This window comes from Nelumbo nucifera, chromosome 2, assembly GCF_055504915.1.
Source record: "Nelumbo nucifera cultivar China Antique chromosome 2, China Antique-T2T, whole genome shotgun sequence".
Lineage (NCBI taxonomy): Eukaryota > Viridiplantae > Streptophyta > Magnoliopsida > Proteales > Nelumbonaceae > Nelumbo > Nelumbo nucifera.
In genome coordinates this window covers 110,829,105-110,853,236 of record NC_142650.1, presented here as the reverse complement: position 1 = coordinate 110,853,236, position 24,132 = coordinate 110,829,105, and the positions used below count along the sequence as shown (strand labels likewise).

General features: G+C 33.9%; 1 pseudogene across 1 annotated transcript; it reads right to left on the bottom strand.

Moving 5' to 3' along the window:
- Nucleotides 1-140: 140 nt before the first annotated feature.
- Nucleotides 141-21,753, bottom strand: LOC104612985 (cuscuta receptor 1-like; annotated as a pseudogene). Its single transcript, XR_016082462.1, has 4 exons — nucleotides 21,271-21,753; nucleotides 6,213-6,332; nucleotides 952-1,565; nucleotides 141-848 (listed from the first exon to the last, which is right to left on the bottom strand). The product of XR_016082462.1 is annotated as a cuscuta receptor 1-like (transcript).
- Between the last annotated feature and the right edge of the window lie 2,379 nt (nucleotides 21,754-24,132).

The following is a 24,132-nucleotide window of genomic DNA, read 5'->3' as shown; positions in this document are numbered from 1 at the left end:
TCCTTTTAGGGGGCTGCATTCCTTTAAATGTAAAAGAGGTGAAAAACAAAATTTTGGCTCTAAATTAAAGGGGCCAAGATTTTAATTGCCTTTTTGGGCTTTTATTATATTATCAAATTGGTCGGGCCTTGTCTGGAATTTCACCTTGAAAAAATACAATAATCCTTTTTCTCTTTCAATGTATGTTGGCTTTTATAATGAGTTTCTAGAGGGTTATTGCTGAACATCTCCCTAATAATCTTTGTGAAAATGGAAGCTATATCCATAAATAAAAGTGCAAAAACAATAATTAGAGAGAAATCCATTATGCTCAGCTTCTCCAATTGGCACAATTGGATGGGAATTTTACCTTCAAACCGGTTTCCTTTCAAGAGAAGGCCGCTCAAAGATGAAAGCCTAGCGATCCATTCTGGAATAGTACCACTTAAATGGTTATCCCTAATATCGAGAGTAACCAAGGTTGGGCTATTAGAGGAAGCACTTGTCATTGGTCCTTCAAACCCATTGCTCTGAAGATGTACATGTCTCAAATATCTTGGGCTAAAGCAAAATGATATTGAGCCATGGAGATTATTCTTAGAAAGATCCATGAATCTAAGGGCATATAATCGACAAAATTCATCGGTGATTGTTCCCTCAAGATGATTATTTGCCATGGCAAGATATTCAAGACTTGATAAATTTCCCAACCATGCAGGTAAAAGGACCAGATATGTTGTTATGACTAACATCAAATTGATATAAATTGGAAATTTTCAACAAACTGTTTGAAAGATTTCCCATAATAGTAGGGAGTATTTTTCCATGCAAACTATTGTTGGATAAGACCAAGTATTCTGGGATTTGACCTGATAAATTATTGTTGGACAGATCTAGAATCCATAGCCATTTCATATAACCAATTGACACAGGAATTTTTCCTTTAAACCCATTTGTTGATAGGTTTAATACTTTTCAAATTTGGAAAGATAACACCGATATTTGTTGGGATCAAACCAAAGAATTTATTTTGTGAAACTAGTAGAGAAGACAAATTTAGACATGGATGAGATGGAAGCACAAGAGTGCCTATAAAGTAGTTATTCATTAGATCTAGTTTCATTAATCTGGTATTGTTCTCCAATAACCATGTGGGAAACTGTCCCTTTAAGTTGTTATTGGAGAGTTCAACTATTTTCAATTCATGTTGTGGTGGTACATGAAGCTTGGAATAGCACCATTTTTTACTGTGAAGCTTGATAAAACAAGAGATTTCAATTGGAAGGCTGGAACCCAGGTTGAATACTCAGTTTCCACCACTAGCTTATTATTTATACTTTGAAACACCTCAAGTTTGGAATGGTTAGCTAAGCTAAATGAAAAAGAACCTTTAAGGTAGTTATTTGAAAGAAAAAGGTACTCAAGTGAAGTAGGAGTAGTAAGGATTGATGTGTCAATGCTTCCTTCCAATTGATTATTCGAAAGATCCAATAGCCAAAGGGATCTCAAACTTTTCAAACATGAGTGGTGGAAATTACCCACGCTACTAAGATCTAACTCCTGGAGAAGTCCTAGTTTGCACAAACCTGCATAATGGTTAGGACCATGTAAGTAACTTCATATAACTAGTTAATCAGGCAAGCTTAACTAATCAGGCTCACCTTGTAATTGAATGGGTATCAACTGGATTGAAATTCAATTTTAAAACCCTCATTAAAGAAACACATCTACATGGACTTTTAAAGGAGAGAGAACATAGGAATTAAAGAAAAACAAAAGAAATTGGCCATGGTTGCATCCTCCATAGGTGGACAGCAGTCTATCCTTATTCCTAAAGTGTTTGGTGGAATTTTTTGATCTCTAAGATTAATGTCATATACCCAAGCTACAACTGCATGTTTCTACTTGTCTAACAAAGCATTAGTGGAACAAGTTTCAAATTCATTGCCCCATCCTCACCCTAAACCCTGAACCCTGATGGCTAAAAATCCTAACCCCATCCCTGCCTAGTAGTTTGATTAAAGAATAACCTCGATGAGAGAGTACGGAGGATCCCGTAAAATCATAACGCTTTATTTTATTATTATTATTTTTTTTCTTTTTTTATTTTTGATAAATATAGCGTTTTATTTCTAACTTTTTGCACATCCCCGATTTGTTCATGGCAACATGCCAATACCCCAGTCCAACAACGTCTTCTCTGGGGCTTTTATGTCTGTCCCACTCCTACATCCTTCCACTGTCACTCTACCAGCCCATGTCATTGTCACATGCCCTTCCTTTTATTTCTCAGGAAACGAAGCTGGGAAGATACTATTAATGAAATAGTGCGGACCAAAAAGGGGGTAAAAGATATTTGGAAGAAATCATCTCTTCTTCTTCTTCTTCTTTTGGCAAGAACTATAACTGACGAATACTGTGGTTGGTTTGGGAGGAGACGGGGAACGAAGATCAGTAGAAAAACACCAAAAGCAAGTGACAATGTTAGTGGTGAGCAAAGAAAACCGAAAAACTGATCGAAATCGAATCGACCGGTTCGGTTTCGATTCGGTGTTTTTAAAAAATCAAAGGTACCGGTCCTGTTTCAGTTAACCAATTCAAAAAATCTGCGGTTAACCGAATCAACCGATATACATGTTTTTCTATATAATTTCCATATATTTATGTATGTTATATATATTTTATATTATAAATTAATAAATATGTATTATATATAAATATATATAGTTATAATATATTATTTAAAATATAATATTTTATTATATATTTTTATAATAAATATTATAAAGTCAAAAAACCAAAAAACCAACGAAGCGAATCGTCAGTTAACCAAACCAATCACCCGGTTAACCGACTAACTTCAGTTCAATTCCAATTATCGATTTTCCAAAAACCAATACTACCAGTTCGATTCACAAAAAAAGGCCCACGGTTCGGTTGAACACCCCTAGAGGCCTAGGCAATGCCACTGCGAAAGTGCCAATACGACCACCTATTAACTGACAGTGTCACGCTGCTGACCCTCTCCACTACCACATCAAAAATCACAACTGGCGATGCTGTTACTATTCACGCCTTTATGTCAGTACTATTGGAATTGAGGGGAGTTCAGATCTCCTGCCCAGTCTAGAGGGGTTAGTGTGTTGTGTGTAGAATTTGTGTGGGCAGGAGAGATGGGTCTTAGGCTTCCCACTTTTGCCTCAGTATCGGTGTTATTTGCATGCCTCAATAATTTAATAATTTATCTTATTATTTTAGTTATTTAATTTTCTACAAATGTAATCACTTTCAAATTTTTTGAAAGTTTGATAATTTATCTTTTATTTATCAATAAAAATTAATCAACAAATTAATTATCTTTTATTTTCCAATTTAAATAATTCAATAATATTCTGAATATATAATAATTAATTTTTTGAAAGTATAATAACTTTCAACAATTTAATGAAAATTTAATAAATTACTTTTATTTCCTTAAAAATGAATCATAAATTAATCGAATTAATTACCTTCTTCCTTATAATATAAATTAATCAATAATTTTTTGAAAATTCAACAATTTTATATAATTACTTTTTTAAAATACAATAATTTATCTTCTTTTTTCCAATATAAATTCATTAATAATTTTTTGAAGATGTATTAATTTATCTATATTTTTTTGTCAATGAAATAATTTATCTTTTGTTTTCAATAGTTATTGCAATAATGTTTTTTGAAAAATGTATTAATTTTAAATAATATTTCTTAAAATTTAATAATTTATATTTTATTTTCCAATAAAAATTAATCACAATTCATTTTGTTTTATTTTCAAATATAAATTAATCAATAATTTTCTAAAAATGTAATACTTTATCAAGAATTTTATGAAAGTGAAATAGTTTATCTTTTTTTTTCAACAACTTTCCAAAAATGTAATAATTTTTTGACAACTGAATTATTGTTATTTTATTTTCAATATAAATTAATGAATAAATTAGTAAAAAAACTAATTATCTTTTAATTTTTGGTAAATTATTAATTTTTCATAATTAATCAATATTAATCTACAGAAATTAATTTTTATTAAATTGATAAAATTAATAATTTTCAATAAATTGTCATAATTAACCAATATTAATTTACCGAAATTAATCTTTTTGGTAAATTACAATTTTTTTATTAATTAAATTTTTGTTAAATTAATTTTACAGAATTACCAAAACTAATCTACAAACTTTAGTTACCAAATTTACCTATAATAATATTTCTAAATTAGTTACGAAACTGAAAAAATAGCTTACCACAATTAATTACAAATCTATCAAAATTAATCTTTCCAAATTCACCAATATTAATTTTGTAAATTAACAAAATTGTTTTATATTAGTTTTCTCTAAGATTACCAAAATTAATAAAATAATGATTTTACAAAACTATCGAATTTATTGATAATAAGATCTTGAATGCCTTCCCCTTCCATTACTTCTAACTTGTTCAAAGAACACCGATCATTAAGGACCAAAGCTTGAACCTTTCAATTCAAGTGTGTTTGGTTTGTTATAGAGTTCCATTTTCTTAGCATCTATCCATTGCAAAGAATCAACAAATTATCTCCTCTCTCTCTCTCCCTCTCTCTCTCTCTCTCTCTCTCTCAATCGATGCGTCAAGCCTTAAGGCCCTTAACACCAAAGGTAGGGAACCCTTGAAATTTCTCACCACGATTCCACTCTCATCTTTCATGTCCATTCATCGTAGGTAAGGCCAAAAGCTCTAGGTCCATCCTATCTTTCTTTTCCAACTAAATTCTATTGTTCTACTATTACTATTTTTCCTTTATGTATGAATTGCAAATTCTATAATGTATTATTTTAATGTGCTTTTGCTATTATTCTAAACTACTATATTGTTTGCAACTCTATGTCTACACTTTTTTGTTCATAAAGCTAAATTTAGATGATTCATGTCATGAATATGAAGCAATTACTCTTCTTGATGCACTTTAAGTTATATTTGGTTTGATAGGTAATAAGAAGGAAACAAAAATCTGAGAGACATCATAGGCATTCAATCACTAGAGAGAGAAAAAAAAAGCCAATGCAAATAAATATTTTATGGATTTTTAATAATAAGTTTGTCATTCTCAATATAGATCTTTCTTCCCATTCATAAAGGAATTTCGTGTGGACTGTGATTTCTGGCAGGATTCTAATGATTGACCATCTCATTCATAGAGGGATGGCTATTGATTATATTTGTTTGCTATTCAACCAAGCAGGGAAGTCAATCAACCACATATTCATACAAAATGGTCCATCTTGGGGTGCATGGTTGTACATTCTAAGTCTTCTTAGTAGGGTTTGGGTGATCCTAGAATATTACATATGCTTTTATCTTGTAGGTAGGTGAAAGGTTTTAGTGTAAAGGGCAATCTTTTGGAAATCAGAAAGTACTCCCTTTTGTTATATGCTGGTCATTACAGGAGAGTGGAGGGTCTTTAAACATAAGGTTTTAGGCCTTATTGGATAGATTATTGAATAACCTATAAAGACACTAAAATAACACAAAATAATCTTGAAAATAGGATGAAAAAATGTAACATGGTTGCAATGGGCCCCTACAAGTGGTTTTAGGCCTTTATGTGCTTGGAGTAGACTGTTATGATTATTTATTCTTTATAGTGGTTTAAGGAGTGTATTAATAAATTCTTGAGGTTGAATCTGTAGCCATTTCATTCTCATTCTATTATGTATTTTTAGGTGGTAATTATGATCTCATCCTATTGTTTTGTGATTGATTTTCTATAGTGTTGGTGAATTGCAAAAGCTTTTATTTGACACGGATGCATATAATTAATTCTTGCTATCACTTAATCAAGTGGGAACACAAAACAATGTAAGTTGCAAAATTCACTTTTTATGTTTGTGTGGCCACCTTAAAACTCCTTGGAAATTTTCACATATTTCTTGCTATACATAGCAAAAGAGAGATAGAGGACCACCCTTTTGGTGATGATTGGGTGACACCATCTGAGTTGCCACATTTCTTCTTAAAACAACATGAAAAACCATGGTTGTTGCATGTTTTTAAGGTAAGAACCATGCAACATGTAATTAGATGGTTAAAGATCTTTTGTTTTTGAAAAATTATAATTACTAATGGATGCAACAAGCACCCAATAAAGATTCAAGCAAGCTTGTAGAAGGTTTAAATGGAACTCTTGACAAGGGAAAATGCCTCATGCAAATGACCTGTTCGGCCAAGAAGGTTATCCAAGCAAGAGTAGTGCTCCACCCCTGGCTGCATGTCATGTTCTGCAATATAATTGAAAAGCATCCGACCGTTTTCAAATAAACTTGCATGGCTGCAAACTAACAAAAATAATGTCATCAGGTCCAACTCTAGAGTTCTTCATCTGTGAGAAAAGAGAAAGTGCAACTTCACCATTACCATGCATCCCATATGCATTGATCATTACACTCCAAGATATGGCATGATTCATAGCCTAAAAATCAAACAACTTTCTTGCAATAACGGTGTTTCTACATCTGGAATTTAAATCTATAAGGGTGTTGTAAATGAGTATGTTTCAAAACCCTTGAAAATATATAAGCAATTATGCATTATGAGAGGTTATGACTTCTTAATTGAAGACGCACTGAGATCAAGGTCAATATTGTTATATGGTCAGGTTCAACTTCTATTTGAAGCAATTCACAGAATGTGGCAACTGCATTTTGGGAATTTTTGCTCTCGACATGCACAGTCATCATAGTATTCCACATAGAAATATTGCTCTTATGGAATAACTCACCCAACTATTAAAATATTCAATGAAACCACATTCCTTATTGCCATCTTTTGGAATAACTCAAGGGAAGAAGAAAGTTGTTCACAATCACAATAGCAAGCTAATAGTGAATTTAATATATTATTTAATTATTTTTTTACAAAAAGATCCCCATTTCCTATTCAACCAAAGGTGTTAACATTTCACAGGCCTTCCTCCCTCCAACTTAGTTATTAATAGATTTTAGAGAAGACCAATAAAATATTGCATTGTTTGAACATAGTAATTACATCATATTTATAAACTAAAATATACCAAAATTATTCAAACTCTTAGACTCTACATAGGACTCTATGTAGTCTATCTCAATCCATCTCAAACTCTATCATAACATAACAAACCCAACCCATATCCTTAATATGCCCCCTCAAACACATGGGGATCAATGATCATCATGTGTTTGACCAAAAACAATTGTAAGTTGATGATGATGGCTTCCAACACTTCAAGTCCTGATGTAATTCAAATGATGTTTAAAATACAATATTATTTCAACCTTGCTACAATGATGATGATGTGTTTGCATCTCCCAGCTATGATATGATGTGGTAAGGAGTTAGCGATGTGCATACATTCAAAACTTAAAGTTGTAGTGATGACAATGTAGAAAGCGGTCCAGTTGTGAAAATGGTGTGGCAAGTAATGAATGACTGGTTATGACAATCGCATATCATAATGACAAGAACCTGTTGCTTCTTCAAAATAAAAAGAGCCTATATGGGCTTGTATTGGAATGAAATTGGGCCAATACAAGCCAGATTGAAGTTAAGCCAAAACAAGCTACCAATAGACTTCATTGGGTCAACTAAGATGCCTCAACAGGTTGGCTTTTGGAATCTATCTAAAATGAGCCAACAATGGCCATGTACGAATAGAAATAGAGAGGTAGACAAGTATAAGAGAGAGAAGAGAGAGGTAAAGAAGGTAAATTGTATAGAAAGAAGTCTAATAAGAGAGTAAATAAGAGGTATATACACGAGGATGAATCATCTATGAAGCAGTAAGAGCGTAAGAAAAGGTAGGGAAGGGGTAAATCTATTTTTGAGGATGATATGATTGAAGATCCCAATAGCAAAGAGTCGATAAGGGTAATGTCAGATGCAGAAGGTGTCTGAACCAATAGGATCTAAAGTTATGATGGAATAAGGGCTTGAAATCTAATAAGTGAGTTTGTCTTTAAAGTCTATAAATAGAAAGAAGGGAGAAACTGAAAGTAAAACTAAAAATTGAACTAGAAGAATAAGGATAACAACAATATTAAGAACAAATGAAACTAAAAAATGTGACTGAATGGGAAACATAACAAGTAAACAGAGAGAGTAGACCTGAAGGGTGGCTAAGATTCCGACCACCCGCCGAAAACATAGGATGCATGGTGGGAGGCCTCTAGGTTCAGACCTTTGGATCTGATACCATGTTAGACTTCAGAGAAAACCAATAAAACATTGCATTGTTTGAATATAGTAATAACATCATATTTATAGACTAAAACAGACCAAACCTATTCAAACTCATACTTAAACTCTTAGACTCTACCTAGGACTCTATGTGGTCTATCTCAATCCATCTGAAACTCTATCACAACATAACAAACCCAATTCATATCCTTAATAGCTACAAATGACCACCGTCTCCTACAAAGATACACCAGTATAGTTAGTTGTCCTTCCCCTATATCCCTCTCATCTTCATTTTCTTTCTCTTCTCCCCTTTTTTCTCTTCTTTCTCTCCCTCTTCCCCCTCCCTTCTCTTCTTTCTTCCCTTCATCATCATCATCATGTTCTTCTTCTTCTTCTTCTTTTTCTTCTTCTTCTTCTAATAATAATAATAATAATAATAATAAGGGGAAAATTATAAATTTTGACTGACTCCAAATCCTATTTCTAGTTGAACCAAACAATAATCCAATTCTGATTCTTAGTAGAACCAAACAAGCTTCAAGAATAGGTGATTCTACTTTTGATTGTGGGGATTCTGATTCCAACCATAGGCACAAACCAAACAGACATTTATATGCAGGACTACACTCAAATCAATTATTTTAACTTCAGATGAGTCCACAAGGAAATGTCTATTATTGAAAGTTGAAAGTGATGCTAAAGTAACAGTAGACCAAGATAATTAATGTGTAGAAAATAACTTGAATAACAGGTAGTATTGGATTCAAGCATTTTTCGTTGGAATGGGTCCACGCGGAATAGCTTATGGGGATCAGAATTATAATTTTGGGTTTTCCTCCATCTCATAAATTCTTATTGGTGTATACAACTATAAACAGTGTTAGGAGAGGAAATGTATCACAAAAGGGAGTAGTGGGGGGTTTAGGATAATGCATTCAAAAATCAATAAAAAATTATAAGTGGGAGCAAATCATAAATTTCTCTTATAAATTTTGAGAAGGTCATATGACCATTAATAGACACCAATAAATCAGATCGATTTTGCTGAATTTGGCTTCTATCAGGGCAAGTCGGTGCTCGCACCTTTCGAGCAATCCCTTGCAACCTTGCATCGAGAATATTTCCCATGAAAAAAATCACATAACTACGGAGACATTCCCAACGCAAGGCTATAAAGGCTGATGGAATGGGCTTTGCCCTGACTAAAGCCAGACTCGACATTGCTTCTTTACTATTTACCTTCTTATGATCACTTGTTCTCAAAAATCCTAGAGCTTTATTTCATAATTTCATCCAAACAATTCATATAATGTCTCTGTTTTTGGTAAATAATAGATGATATAATATCAAGTCCCTCTAATGTACAAACCTTCAAAAAACTCCTTAATTGTGCATTAGATAAATTTAAAAAAAATGGTAACTTGTAGATTGCCACCCAATATTGGGCTTACGTTTGCTCCTCAAAATTTATTTTGTAGCTAGACCCCTTTGGATTTATGGATTTCTACACATTGCCCACTATTGGTGAATGGTGAGGTTGTAGGAAAGATAAAATTACTAAATTGCCCATCAATGATTGAATAGGATGAGATTAAAAGCTATCAAAATGATGAAAATGGGCATTTTTTTGGTAGAAAAGGGACATGCTCAAAAAAAAAAGTTGTAATTCCAAACCTTTGTCAATGATTTCAGCACTATTCTTCCAAACCCTTGTCAATGAAGAAATAGAATTTAAGATCAAGGGTTTAAAAGAACAGTGACCCAATTCAAAAGAAATATTGTGCTTTAACATGCCCATTTTCATCATTTTATAGCTTTTCTGTCAGTCCATCAAGGCAATTTCATACGTTGACATTCCATGATTCCATCAAACCAGTTAATGAAATAGGGGAATCTTCCGAAATCCAAAATCTCAAGGTTGTCGCTAAACAAGGTTCGGAGTGCTAAGTTTCAATAGCCCCAAAGTCAAGGGTTACAATATTTAATTTACCTAAAAAAAATCCTTAATACTATAGGGACATTGCACATGAAGGTAGTAACCTAAATTTATATCACTTCTTCATTCGTTACGGTTGTGTTTGATTTGAAGGAAAAGGTAGGGAAAGGAAGGGAAAAGGTAAGGAAACCTATACAAGTTTTGTAAAGGTTTTCCTACCTTTCCCTACTTTTTCCTTCAAACCAAGCATAACCTACAAGAAAAACAATATTTTTTCCTGACTATCATGGCCTGCTGGTATATACATTCCAAAATTTAGCCAACATAACCTAAACTAACCAACATAGTCCTCAGCCTTTATATTAAAGACTAAATTTCATTAAATAAAAGCTAAACACCAGATTATAATAAGATAAGTATGTTTAACAACGAAGGAGTACGAGGGTAAACTAGGATTTTTGTTTCCAGAAAAAGGCCCAAAGCTAATAATCTTGGATGATTAGATGGAGGCAAAAGCAAGTAAATATGGGTAGGTGGGCCAAAATATGTGAGATTTAAATGGATTATTATGGGGAGGAAAACCATTCACCTTTCAAGCAGTTAGTCCTAGCTAAAAAGTGGGCTATTGTATTAGTTTAGATTCCTTATTAACAGGAAAAATAAAACAGAAAGGGTTGTTTCTCACTTAAGATATCATTCTTCTGCTTGCTATGGTGTTGTTATTTTGGATGAAAACTCCAGATTCTTTAAAGGGGTTTCATGTTCTAGTCTCCAAACTCAGAGATCAGCTATCTTTTTAGAAGCTCAAGCTCTTCTCATGGGGATGCATCTAGGAAAAAAGACGGGTGATAATCAAATTGTAGTGAAATCTGATTATGTGCAGCTAGTAAACATGAAACCACTACACACAATTAGATATTGTCTCAATTTTATCTTTTCATGTAATTTTACATGTTAGATTGATCATATCACACCATATGATTTACATGAGGTTACAACACAACAAACCCAACTTTATTGCTATGATTAACCCTGGCACGTATGGTGGATTCAAGCTGTCATGGTGGCAAGATGCTGCAACCATGAGAATCACATTGTATTGTGAATTTTTAGATCTGTAATAGAGGGTATGAGGTTCTCAGACCTTATGCAAATCAGGCCCAATTCAATTAAGGTTATAACATGATAGGCCTATTTTAAGTTGTCCATGTTTTGGGCTGAATTGCATTTTGCAATTGGGCTCAACTCAACACATGGGATGGCATTAAGTCATAAGAATGTTATGTCACTATGTTATTTATTGGGCCCATTGTGTTATAGTGGTAATTAAGTCGAGCCCACTTACTTTTATGATATGTTATGTTGTTTAATTTGTTAAACTTGCTGAATATATTGAATTTGTGACATGGGCTATAAACAATTGATTATGTCAAGACTTAATGTGATTATCCTATTATCATGGGTGGATGTACATCATTCCCATGATAATTTTAAGATAATTGAATGATATCTCTTGATGAATTGGCCTTTTATTAGATTCCTCCCCAAGAGGATCCTCTCATTGCCACTTACCTTTTGAACCAATCGGAAATCTAATTGGGAGTCACTAAGGCTAACTAAACCCTAGACCCACTTAGGATTGAATTAAGTTCCATCATATGTTTATTAGACTATCTTTGAAGGCTTTCCATCAATAGTTTAAAGGTGAGTTGATGTGGTAAATGGAGATACACCTTAAAATGGGGCTATCTACTTGATCATCAATGCTCTTGGATCACTTCATTGGATGATAGGGACGTTACAGATTATTGGAAGTGGCCTACATAAAATGGAAAACTCTCTCACAAAATTGTTCTCACATTTAAGAAATTGGATAAGTTCACTTAGAATACACTAGAAGCACTTAAGAATTGAAGCTTTAAAGAATAAATAAGAGAACATAATGATTGATAGGATAGGAATTCTCTTGCCAAATGTTATATTCTTGCTTCCCTATACAACTCCATCCAAAAACAATATGAAAATGTCTCTACCTATAAAGAAATTCTAGAATGATTGAAGTCTTTATATGAAGAACAAAATCATTCTTGTTGGATGAGTTATAAATCATATTAGATATGGCTGAACTAGATCTATTGGCTTGCCAAAATTTTAAATATTTCCTAACCAAACCTAAGAACCGATTTTTTGATGATTTTGAAATTAGAAATTTCGAGATGAATCTTGCACTAAACCCGACCAGATTTGAAATCTAAATTTAAATTTGATTATACCTAATATGGAACCTACAAGTGAAATCGATTTAGCAATGTAGTTTCTACACTTTGAACCTCTAATCTTCTTGGGACTGATGTAATAGTGTGAGCCTTCTTAGGATTGATTTTTTCTCTAAGAACACAGTTAGGAATAGAACGTCCTTACTAGGGCTAGAATGGACTACGCTTTTATGGGAAAAAGGGAAGTGAGAGAGAGAAAGAGAGCTGGAAAGAACTTATGATAGAATGGTTTGCCTATCCCTCTCTTCACCTATATAGAGCACTCTTCTAGTCCTACTAGGAGCTGAATTCAAATTAAATTTGGATTAAGGTTTACCATTATGGATAAACTCTATCTTATTAAAATAATGGGTGCTCCATACCAATATCCATAACTTAAATTCACCCCATGTCACATTAAGTTGTCATGTGCCTATTTAACTAATCACATTAGTAATGGGCCTTAGGCCCATTTTTAATGGATCGCTTTTCTATGAATTGCAAGGCCATGTAGGCCTAAACAATGTATGGTGTGGAACCTACAAAGGTTTCAAGAAAGTCCATAGGGGTTCGGTTGGGCTCAGTTGCACCCAACATTTACATATAAATGATCATTGGATTCAACCACCCTATGAAGACCTAAGGACAATGGAGTTATGTAAGATGAAGCCCATCACCCTGTAATGGCCTCTTACACCTAACCTCATAGCCCATGGTAATCATAAAACTACTCACAGGAAAGATCTTTCCCCTGACTGCAAAATGCAGTGTCACATTCTCTGCTCGTATGGATATCGATAAGTGGAGACAGAGTTCTAAGAGATTGTAATGGGGACCTCTTATTGACTTTTGCAAGGGGAAATTTCCAACACAAGGGTTGAGGCACAGGCATGACAATTCTTTATGGAGCTCAGATCTGTTACCTAGGAATGGCAACAGGTAGGGTACCCGTGCAAATTGCCCTATCCATTCTCGAACCCGCCTATGTATCCCTGATTTCAAACCCGTCTAACTTTTCCTCTCAATTTCCCAAACCTGTTAAACTCATCTCATCCCACCCGTTAAACCCCTTGACCAAACATTTTCTATTAAAAAAAGTTTCTTAATGCTTATAGCGTGACTTGAACCAGAATTAATTAATGATAGTGCCAAATCTCTTAGCACTATTTTAAGTTACTAAGCCATCTTGCCTTTTTATGTTATTTAATGAAATAAAATAAATTTTATTAACTTTTGTGTTCATCAAAACAATAGATCCATATATATGATTAACAATTTCAACTAAAAATTAAAAGAAATAATATTTAAAATTAGCATTTTATAACTAAATGAAAAAAAAATCTATCAAATCCAAATTTACATCAAATGATGATTTTAATCCCAAAACTTTATACAAATAAAATATTAATAATAGAATAATTATCTTATTACTTAAAATTTATAAATTTGTGTATGATATATAATATAATAGGTTCATATTTATGCATCCCGAGAATTGGGTATCGAATACCCTAAACTCAACCCAAACCCTATTAGGTATTAATTTAAAATCCCAAACCTTATAGGGTTTTAATCTAAAATCCCAAACCCTATATGGTTTTAATCTAAAATCCCAAGCCCTAAAAGGTTTCGATAAATAGGTCGTATTAGGGTCCGGACAAGTTAGATAACTGGAAATTCCCATGAAATTGTCATCCCTACTTATACCCCAAGCTGTTCCCACATCTCTACCTATGACACATTACAGCTATGCATAGACAATATCTTCCTTGTCAATCATTCAAGGGGAGACGTTACTAATTTCACGTTTTGGCCAAGTGATCTGATTCCTAATGAGATGAAGATCGGGCCAAGAGAAGATAAAGTTGGCATTCAAAGTTTAGGTAGATATAGAAACAAAGAACAAAAGAACAAAAAAAGCATGTCACTACTCATTATTTTTAGAGAAAGGCAGAACCTGTGTAGGTGCATAGGTGGTATTTGGTTTGTTTGGAGGGTAGTAGGAATTTATGATGACATGTATATGTTTCTCATTAATTAATTACCTATTCAATGCTTATGTATTATGAGAGGGAAAGTAGCAAGTTCACATCTACACCCCAAAATGCCTCACAGCACATCCCCACCTTGTATTGGGAACATCTGCCGATAACAAGTATGGGAGATGATATGACATCATTAGGAGATGTTCCTAATACAAGATGGGGATGTGCTATGGGACATAGTGGGGTGCACCCTTCTGGGGCGCAGATGTGAACGAGTCTTCAGAGTAGTTTTTTGTCAGGAGATGTTCCCAATGCCACGTGGGGATGTGCTGTGGGGCATTTTGGAGTGCGCCTTTGTGGGGCGCAAATGTTAACGAGTGTTTAGAGTAGTTTTTGTCATTCCGCTGTTTCCCCCCATTTGTCATGGACCATGAACCTCTGTTGGCCAAGTCCACATAATTGAAAAGGAAAATTCTCTAATACATAAGTAGATTCTAGAAAAGCCGAAGAAAATCCAGAAACAATTTTATAGGCTTCAAAGGAAATTAGGTCGATTGGGATCAAGTGCAGGCAACCCAAGAAAGGGCATACGAATTTGGACAGAATCTGGTCTTTAGAAGGCTGGCCATACAGGTTCTCAGGCTCTGCAGGCCTGTCTTGGACATAAAACTAGGAAACAAGAAAACAAGAAAAGGAAACCAGCTCTAATTCCAATTTTCATTTTACAAAACATTTGGATCTAACTAACAATGCCTAATTCTTGGCAATCCCGATCTAACTAACAATGCTTCATGAGGGGGTTTGCATTGATTGAAAAATACAATTTTCCATCCTCTTACGTCAATGTTTGAAAGAATATCCACAATTTGGTTGCCCTCTGTATATATGGCCAATCCCCACTTGGCCCTGTTACACATGAAAAGATACAGAAGGAACAAACAGCCTAATACAAATACATTACATTGGTTGTTAAGAAAAGAAATGAATTTGAGTTTTTATAAACCTGAATATGCTGCTGTCATGTGCCTATGGAATTTACTTTGCATGGTTCTATTTATCATCAACTCAAATATGTAAATTCACTTAATGGATTCAGACGTCCAAATTCTAATGAACCACAGATCTGCAATTATTAATAGGACTGAACCATGGTTTCAAGGAAAAAATAAAGGTGTGCAGTAATTCTGTCTGGGGTCAGCAGATTTTGATGATTTCTTGTTGTATTCTAATGTATTCTAAATCTTATTAATGAAAATTTCAAAGTTATTGATCAAAAAAATAAATAAATAAATAAAGGTGTGCAACAGAAGAAAACTTTTGCTGCTATCATACAGTTCCTTAGAGACATCACCCAGTGTTTGCCCTGGCTATTCAGGGCCTTTGCAGGGTAGTTGGAAGGGATAGACAGGATACAGACCTAACCTTCGGCAACTTCAAACAAAGTGGCCACTCTCAGACTTGAAGCCATGACTTACGCTTCTCAGCCTGAGATTTTACCATTTCACCAAATAATGGCAAGATATTCATCTCACCCGAATGAAAATTTCCCCTAACCTTAGAAATCTTTTTTTATTTTTTTGGGTTGTATGGACTCTGTACCAAGATCTTGAGGAAAGTTCTAAAACCTACTACTCTTCGGATTCTTCCATTTGAATAGAATACATATTTGCAAAGATTAGTTCTCTTTTAGAAACCCAATGGCTTAAACCCAGCTAGCATAAAATTTAAAGGAAGAAAAGAAAACTGAAGATCCATAGAGGTCAACCTTGTCAATTTTTTTTTTCTTTTTCGTTTGTACCCTTGCCAAATTGAGACTAGCAGTTATTGATCTAATGTTGAAATAATAGAGGGAAAAGAAAGTAAAATGGACAAAATGAAGCCATTCACAAAATTAGATGATATATGAAACTAGCACTTATGAGGAGTACAAATAAATGCTCATGTGCAGACCCAAAAACACAAGCACAGAACTTGCATGTTGAATAACTTCCTACCATCATATTTATTAGAGTATTGACAGAAGGAAAAACATTTCCAAAAGAGGGGAATGTAGAAGCTCAATGCAGGACTCTTTATCATGCAATTCAAGCAGCAAACATGCTGAATATTTAGCTATTCTTAATCTGTTCAGACTTTCAATAATTAGGTAGATTTTTGAAAGAGGCTGGAGAAATGAATTGGACTGCTAGTGCATTAATGAAACACAAACAAGACTTAGAAGGGTGTTTGATTTAGTTGAAGTTTCTTATGGAAATATAGATTACAGTGAACTCATTCTGTAGCTACAATAACAGACTTCAAATGTGCCTATGACACTAAAATAGGCCCTATTTGTGGTTGCCTGGTCGGACAACTCCTTCTGGTAATTGATGGTAGTTTATAGTCCATTGAATTTGTTACAACGATTATACGAGAAGGGACAAAAAACCAAAATGCATCATAAAGTTAGAGAAGAAGGTCAACGAAATATTCTAGTTGATTAGTCAATGTAAATAGGTTTTACACATATTTAACACCTTTCTTGCTTTATTGATAAAAACAATACTCAATAGAGCAAAGAGAAAATTCATCTAATAAGCTGTTATTGAAGTTACTTAGGATATGAACCAATGAATTATATTCCATATTATCATTTTTTTTTCTCCTGACCCTGTTTCTTGGGTAAAACTGTAAGGTAAATTGTTAACATCCCCATAAAAGACAATTAAGAGTATAGGAATTAATAAATAATTAATTAACCAATGTTTAATTTGGTGTTCTTCTTTTGCTAGGATTGAAAAAGAAAGCAGACAGAATACAATCGGACTCATAAATTTCATAGCATGAACTATACACAAACAAGAGAAATGAATAAATATAGCAATGAGTTTATTACCATCAAATATATCATTTGTCGTCAATTGATCTGCATCGAATAAAGTTGTTCAACTGGTAGAAAGAACACTTCAACCCTAACAGGTGTTGCCCACAAACAGTGGCTTGAAATTAAATCACATTAATTTTGAATTTCAGTAATAAGAGAAGTTCCTTACTTCTACCTTTTACAGATGAACATAGAACAAGGGAGCAATAACATTAGCTCCTAAATAGAAAACAGAAATAAGCCCAATGAATTGGTTGTGAAGATAGAGTAAAGAGACTATGAACCAGAAGAAGAAAATTTTGGATGAGATCAACGGCATTGTGTATGGAACAGAGGTAGTGATGATGACACATGGGATATAAGATATCTTAGCCCAAATAAATTAATTCTATGTAGAACACCAACGTGATACATGAATATGTGGGACATGAGATATCTTAGGCCAATCTTCTTCTGTATGGGTTGAGCATTATTCCTCTAGCTGCAGACAAACTATAATTGATAGCTTCTGCAATTCTGATAGATACTGTATACCTTCAGGTAGAGATGACAGATTGGAACACTTTTGAATATGAAGATCTTGAAGGGATTTGAGGTCTCCCAACTCCTCTGGTAAAGATGCTAAATTTTGCATATATTTAATATTCAAAACATTTAGAGCCATAAGACCTCCAATGCCCTCCAGTGAATGGAAGCCTGGACAATATTCAATATGTAGTGTCTGTAGCATTGTTAGACTGTTCATTCCTTTAGGTAGAGATGACAACTTAAGACACCAATCAATACAAAGCTCTTCAAGCAATTTGAGGTCTCCAAGTTTATTCGGTAGAGACGCCAAAACAGGCATATGTCTAATGTTCAAAACTTTAAGGGCCATAAGACCTTCAATGCCATCCAAGGAATGTAACTCTAAACAATGTTCAATCTGTAGCTTCTCTAGTTCCGTTAGATGCCACATACCTTCAGGTAGAGAAAACAGATTGAGACACCACCGAATATGAAGCTGTTGAAGGGATTTGAGGTCTCCCAGATCCTGTGGTAACCTAACTAATTTTGGCATTTCTACAATATTCAAAACTTGTAGGGCCGAAAGACCTCCAATGCCCTCCAAAGAACGGAACTTTGAACAATCTTCAATCTGTAGCATCTACAGTGTTGTTAGACGATTCATCCCCTTAGGTACAGATGGCAACTTAAGACACCCACAAATAGAAAGCTTTTCAAGTAATTTAAGGTCTCCAAGCTCCTCTGGTAGAGATTCCAACTTTGGTATTTTATTGATTTCAAGGTGCCAGAGACAGCGGAGGTTTCCCAGCTCCTGTGGCAGTCCAACCAGTTTTGGCATATTTTCTATCTTGAAAAGTTTTAGGGCTATAAGACCTCCGATGCCCTCCAGCGAATGAAACTCTGGACAATCCTCAATTTGTAGCTCCTCAAGGTCGGTAAGGTATTGCATCACTGCTTGAGGATGCAATGACATCAAACTCTTGCACCTGCAAATTTCTAAAAATCGGATACAAGTCAAGTCATTCATCACCTCCTCTGGAAAAGCCTTTAGGTCTTGGCAGTGGGTAATTTGCAATCTCCTTGCTTCAGGATGGAAAAAAGTAGAAGAGTTTGTAGTTGATGTCAAGATTGGGGCTTGATCTAGTATTGTCCTCTTCTTGAGTATTAACTCTAACATTGCTACTATAACCATCCAGCTTCACTTCTTCATTGGCCAGCGGTATACCCCAAGGAATATGTCCCAATTTAGGACAATTGCTTATCACCCATTGCTTGGGAAGATGAGGGAGGGATGAAAATGATTTTTCTGGATCTGCTGCAGTTGCATCATCATCATTATCATCATCTATTACTATTGACCAACCTGTCAAATTAGGCATGTTGACGAGGTCAAGTTGTGTTAAGGATGGGAAGAATATTTCTTCTCCTTTTCTCAATTATAATGTTCTTGAGGGCTTCCAAATGAAATAGCTTTAGGACCTGGAGGAAAGCAAATGGACCTGACAACTCAAGACATTCGCATCTTGCACATTCATATAACTCAGCTCTTACTAGATTTGGGAGCAATGAGGGTTTAATCATCCAATAAGCAAATTTTATCCCACCATACCCCCTTATGGTTAACTCCTTTAGATTTTGATGTGGCTGCAGTTCTTGCAACATGCTTTCTTGCTTTCAAGACTACAGCCTTCAAGAATTAGGGTGTGCATATTCTCTAGTTTTGTGATAGAATTAGGGAGTGCTTTGATGTCACTATTCCAACAAAGGTCAATATGTCTTAGCCTCCTCATATTTCCAATATCCACCGGCAACTATCGAAGTTTACAGTTTCAGAGTTTTAGGGTCTGCAAGCTTTTCAGCTTAGTAATTGATGCAGGGAGTGTCTTAATTCTAGTAGAAGAGAGACCAAGGTACCTTAAGTGCTTCAGTTCATTCATGCAACTTGGTAACTTCATAATATATGTATGATTTAAGTCTAGAACACATAAACAACTGAAATTTGAACTAACTATTCTGTCAACTATTGATTCCCAATTACATTTATTGAGCAAGAGTAGAGTCTGCGTCTTCTAAGTCTCAATACGGGTTCAGTACTACTTTTTGGCAAGGTCAAGCCATGACCAAGAAGTGACACATGTCGAACTCTTTCATGAATATCTGAAATGCTGGACCGTAGACCCACCTTGATCCGACAACACTCAACCCCTGCAACTGATTGAGCAAGATCATGTACAAGGTCATGCATTTTGTAACTTACTATCTTCCCTTTTGAATCTTCTTCTGCATCTTGAAACATGCATCTCCATAGTAAATCAATGAAATATTCTTCACCTATCCTGAAACATGCATCTCCACAGTAAATCAATGAAATATTCTTCACCTATTTCCTCCATACTCCGACTATTCCCTTGAGAAGATTGAATGAACCAATGTGCCATCCATAATTGGATTAGGGTCTCTTTCTTAATCTTATGATCCTTGGGAAATATTGAACAATAGGCAAAGCATTGCTTCAATGTGGACGGAAGATGATCATAGCTCAATCTCAGGGCAGGCAATATTTTATTTTCTTTACCATCAAGTGCTTCCTCTTCCACTCTCCATATTTCATTATTTTGCACATACAACCACTATTTGCTTTCTTTGGGTTTAAAGGACATCAAACTTCCTAGTGCCTTTGCTGCTAAGGGGTACTTCACTACACTTTTCCATGATTTCCTTTCCAATATTCACAAGATTTGGATGCCTTTGTTATTATCCTTGCTCAAATGCCCATTGTTTGAACAGGGACCAGCACTCATCTTCGCTCAATCCCCCCAAATGGTATGCTCTGATGTTAGATGTGCCCATGATTGATGCCACTTTTTCACTCCAAGTTGTTACTAAGATTTTACTACCTACAGAACCACCCGTTAGCAAACCCCTCAACTTAACCCATTTATCTAAATCTTCATTCCACACATCATCCAATACAAGTAAATATCTCTTCCCATCCAATTCTTTTCGAAGATCAGCCTGCAACTGCTCCATTTCTTGGTTGGAACAATCTATATTGGCCCTAATACACTTCATGATCTCTTTTGTTAGCTTTTTCACATCAAAGTCATCCGACACACACACCCACATTCTCAGCTTAAAGTGCTCTACAACACTATGGTCGTTGTACGCCAACTGGGCAAGTGTGGTCTTCCCCAGTCCCCCAATTCCAACAATGGAAATGATGGAAACTTGCTCCTGCTCTCGATTATCGCCACCCCCCAAGTTCAAGTTCGAGTTCAGTAAAAGATCTACAATGTTCTTTTTATCTTGATCTCGTCTGATAACATCAGATGTGTGTACGAAGGAGTGAGTTTGCTCCCTCTCCACAATCGCACTTGGCCTACTATCATGCGATCTCTCCAAAATATGGAATCTGGACATATCTGATGCAATCGCATCAAGATTCTCAATGGTCCTTTTTATTCTATGGCACATCTTAACGCGAAACGCAATGAGATTGAAGAAGTTGTTTACCTCCTCTATTATGCTTCCACGGATCCCCAATTGAAGTCGCAAAGCTTCTGTTGCAAACCATCTACCACATCATCTGCATCGTAAACAGCGTCCTTAGCCTTCTCATCCAATCTTTCACTGAGTCGTTCTAGGCTTTCTCTATTCCTCTGCATCCAGAAGTACAACTTTGATCGCTGATAGTTTGTCCCTGAGCTTTTCGAGATTCTCCTGGGCATTCCATGCCAATCCACCAATCTCTCCAAGAGCAGGAGAGGCTAAATTCACCAAGTTTGTCTCTGAGCTTTTCAAGATTCTCCTGGGCATTCCATGCCAACCCACCAATCTCTCCAAGAGCAGGAGAGGCTAAAAGAGAAAACGAACTCAAGCGAGTGTTTTGGGAGTTAGGTTGGAGGAGTTTGTAAGGCAGTCTATGAAGCACGGAGGACTCACAGCAATTGTCTGTATATAACAATGCAAAAGCGGAGAATCAATTCGGCGTGTTGTTCACGCAACAATCAAACCCACCACATGAGTGCGTAGGGTGTGTAGACTTTTAAGAAAAAACAAATAAAATATAGATGAATTCACGAAGAAAAGAAACGAAGCAAATGCTTTTGGGGGTTTTTACTGTTTAGTCCTTTTTTTATTATCTCTAAAAAAGAGAAAGTTTTCTGGTAAAACGCTTCTATTTCTCACGTTAAAAGAGAAGGAAACAACCCTTTTCACACACAAACCTAACTTTTTCACACATATATAAGACAGACTTGATACCATGCTTCTCACATTTCACTCACAAATAAAGGACCGACAATACATTAAACAAAGTATATTAAATATATACTTTCTTTATAGGCATTAGGAATTGCCACTAGCCACCTAACATGGTTTATCTATTTTTTAACTCTACTTTTTATTAGGAAATTAATTAGTCCCTATTTTTTCCTAAATTATCTCTATCTCTCTTTAATTCCTAGATTATCTCTAATATATATTTATCCTCTCTCCCACTTCTCATCTATGTCAATATAAAGCAAAGTTTCAATTAAAACATTTAATAATTATTTAATTACTATAATGAAATTATATTAATAATTTTAAAATATTTATTAAAAACACAAAAAATAATTATAATAGGTTTAATAATATTCATGTTATTAATAATTTTATATTTTTATGAAATTCATAATGAAATTATGTAATGATAATATAAATTATAATTTTATGGATTATTCAATTTAATAACTAAATAATATTTTAAAACATAAATAAAAAATTATTTAAATAACAAAGTATTAAAAAAAGCTAAATAATTATATAACAAATTGTTTAAAATTACATAATAGAATTAAATAAATAAAATTTAAATAACAAAAATATTAAATATTTTACGTATTATTTAAACATTTAATATAATTAAATGTTAACCAGTTAACATAACGAAATTATCTAATAAATTTTAAAACCTTTTCTTAAAAGTAGAATAATAATTATAATATATTTCATAAATTTTGAATTAATAATAATTTTATATTTTACAATATTAATAACGAAATTATCTTATAATAGTATAAATTATAATTTCAAGGATTATTAAATTTAATAAAAATTTAATATTTTAAAATTTTAAATAATTAAATAAAATTAATAACTAAATCATATCTTATATATTATTTCAAAAAAAAGAGTAAATAACAAAATTATGTTATAACTTTAAAAAAATTATCAAAAGTACAAAAGTAATTATAACTACTGGGGCCCTATGCAATGCACGGGATGTGGCACCTCTCCCTGTCCCTTGCCCCTATAGTCAAGACACTCTATCCCATCCCTACCCCGTCCGTAGTGGCGAGCAAGTTGGAGGCGAGGTATCCATTCCCTGTTAGGGATGGGGAAACCCCAAATTTTCCCCACCCAAGGCAACCACCTAAATATAATCTAATTTGTTCATATTTTACAAATAGGATTATGGGAATTTGGGGCATTTTAGGAATTGAACTATAACAATTTGGGGGTATTTTATAAATGAAATTGTGGGATCCTAGGATTATAAGAATGTGATTTAAAACTTAGAGATGTTTTAAAAGTCAACATTAAATCTACTAATATTTTACTAATTTACCATCAGGTTTGGGGAATTATATGCAATCCCTATCCCCTGATTTGGAGCAAAAATATTTTCCCCATCCCCACCCTGTCTCTTCCCCATCCCTATTTAAGATTTGAGAAAACTTGCCCTGTTCAGGGCGGGGCAGGGTATTATTTATGTTTTATTATGTGCTATTTTTTAATAATTATTTATGTTTGATATACTATTTTTAAATAAATTTTAAATATTTTCAATATAAAAAAATTGAATACTAAATCATATTTTAAACATTATATAAAAAAACAAAAAAATAGATTAAATAACAAAATTATGTATTAACTTTAATAAGAATATAAAATATAAGTAAATGAAAAAATAAAAATTATTGAAATAGCGGAAGTAGATTTAATAACTTAGAGGTGTTAGAGCTTTTTACTAAGGTAAATACTAAAACCTAATTATAAATACTAAAACCTTAATAACATATTCTATGTTTTTGAATATTTTATTCTTTATCTCCTTTTTTGTTGTCTTCCACCCATAGCTTGCTGCCCATGAAAGATCTATTATAAGTCATAATTCATAATAACCTATAGTCATTTCAAACATGTTTTTCTGAATTTTATACTTAAAGAACAAATAAAAATATCAACAAACAAATACTAATAAAATATAGGATTAATATATATATATATGGTGAAAGTTGAGTTAAGATCTGAGATTAAGAAGTTCTACGAGATTTTTAAGGGATGGGATGAAGGTTGGGTCGGGCCTAGCCCAAACTTCGAGTTGGGTTG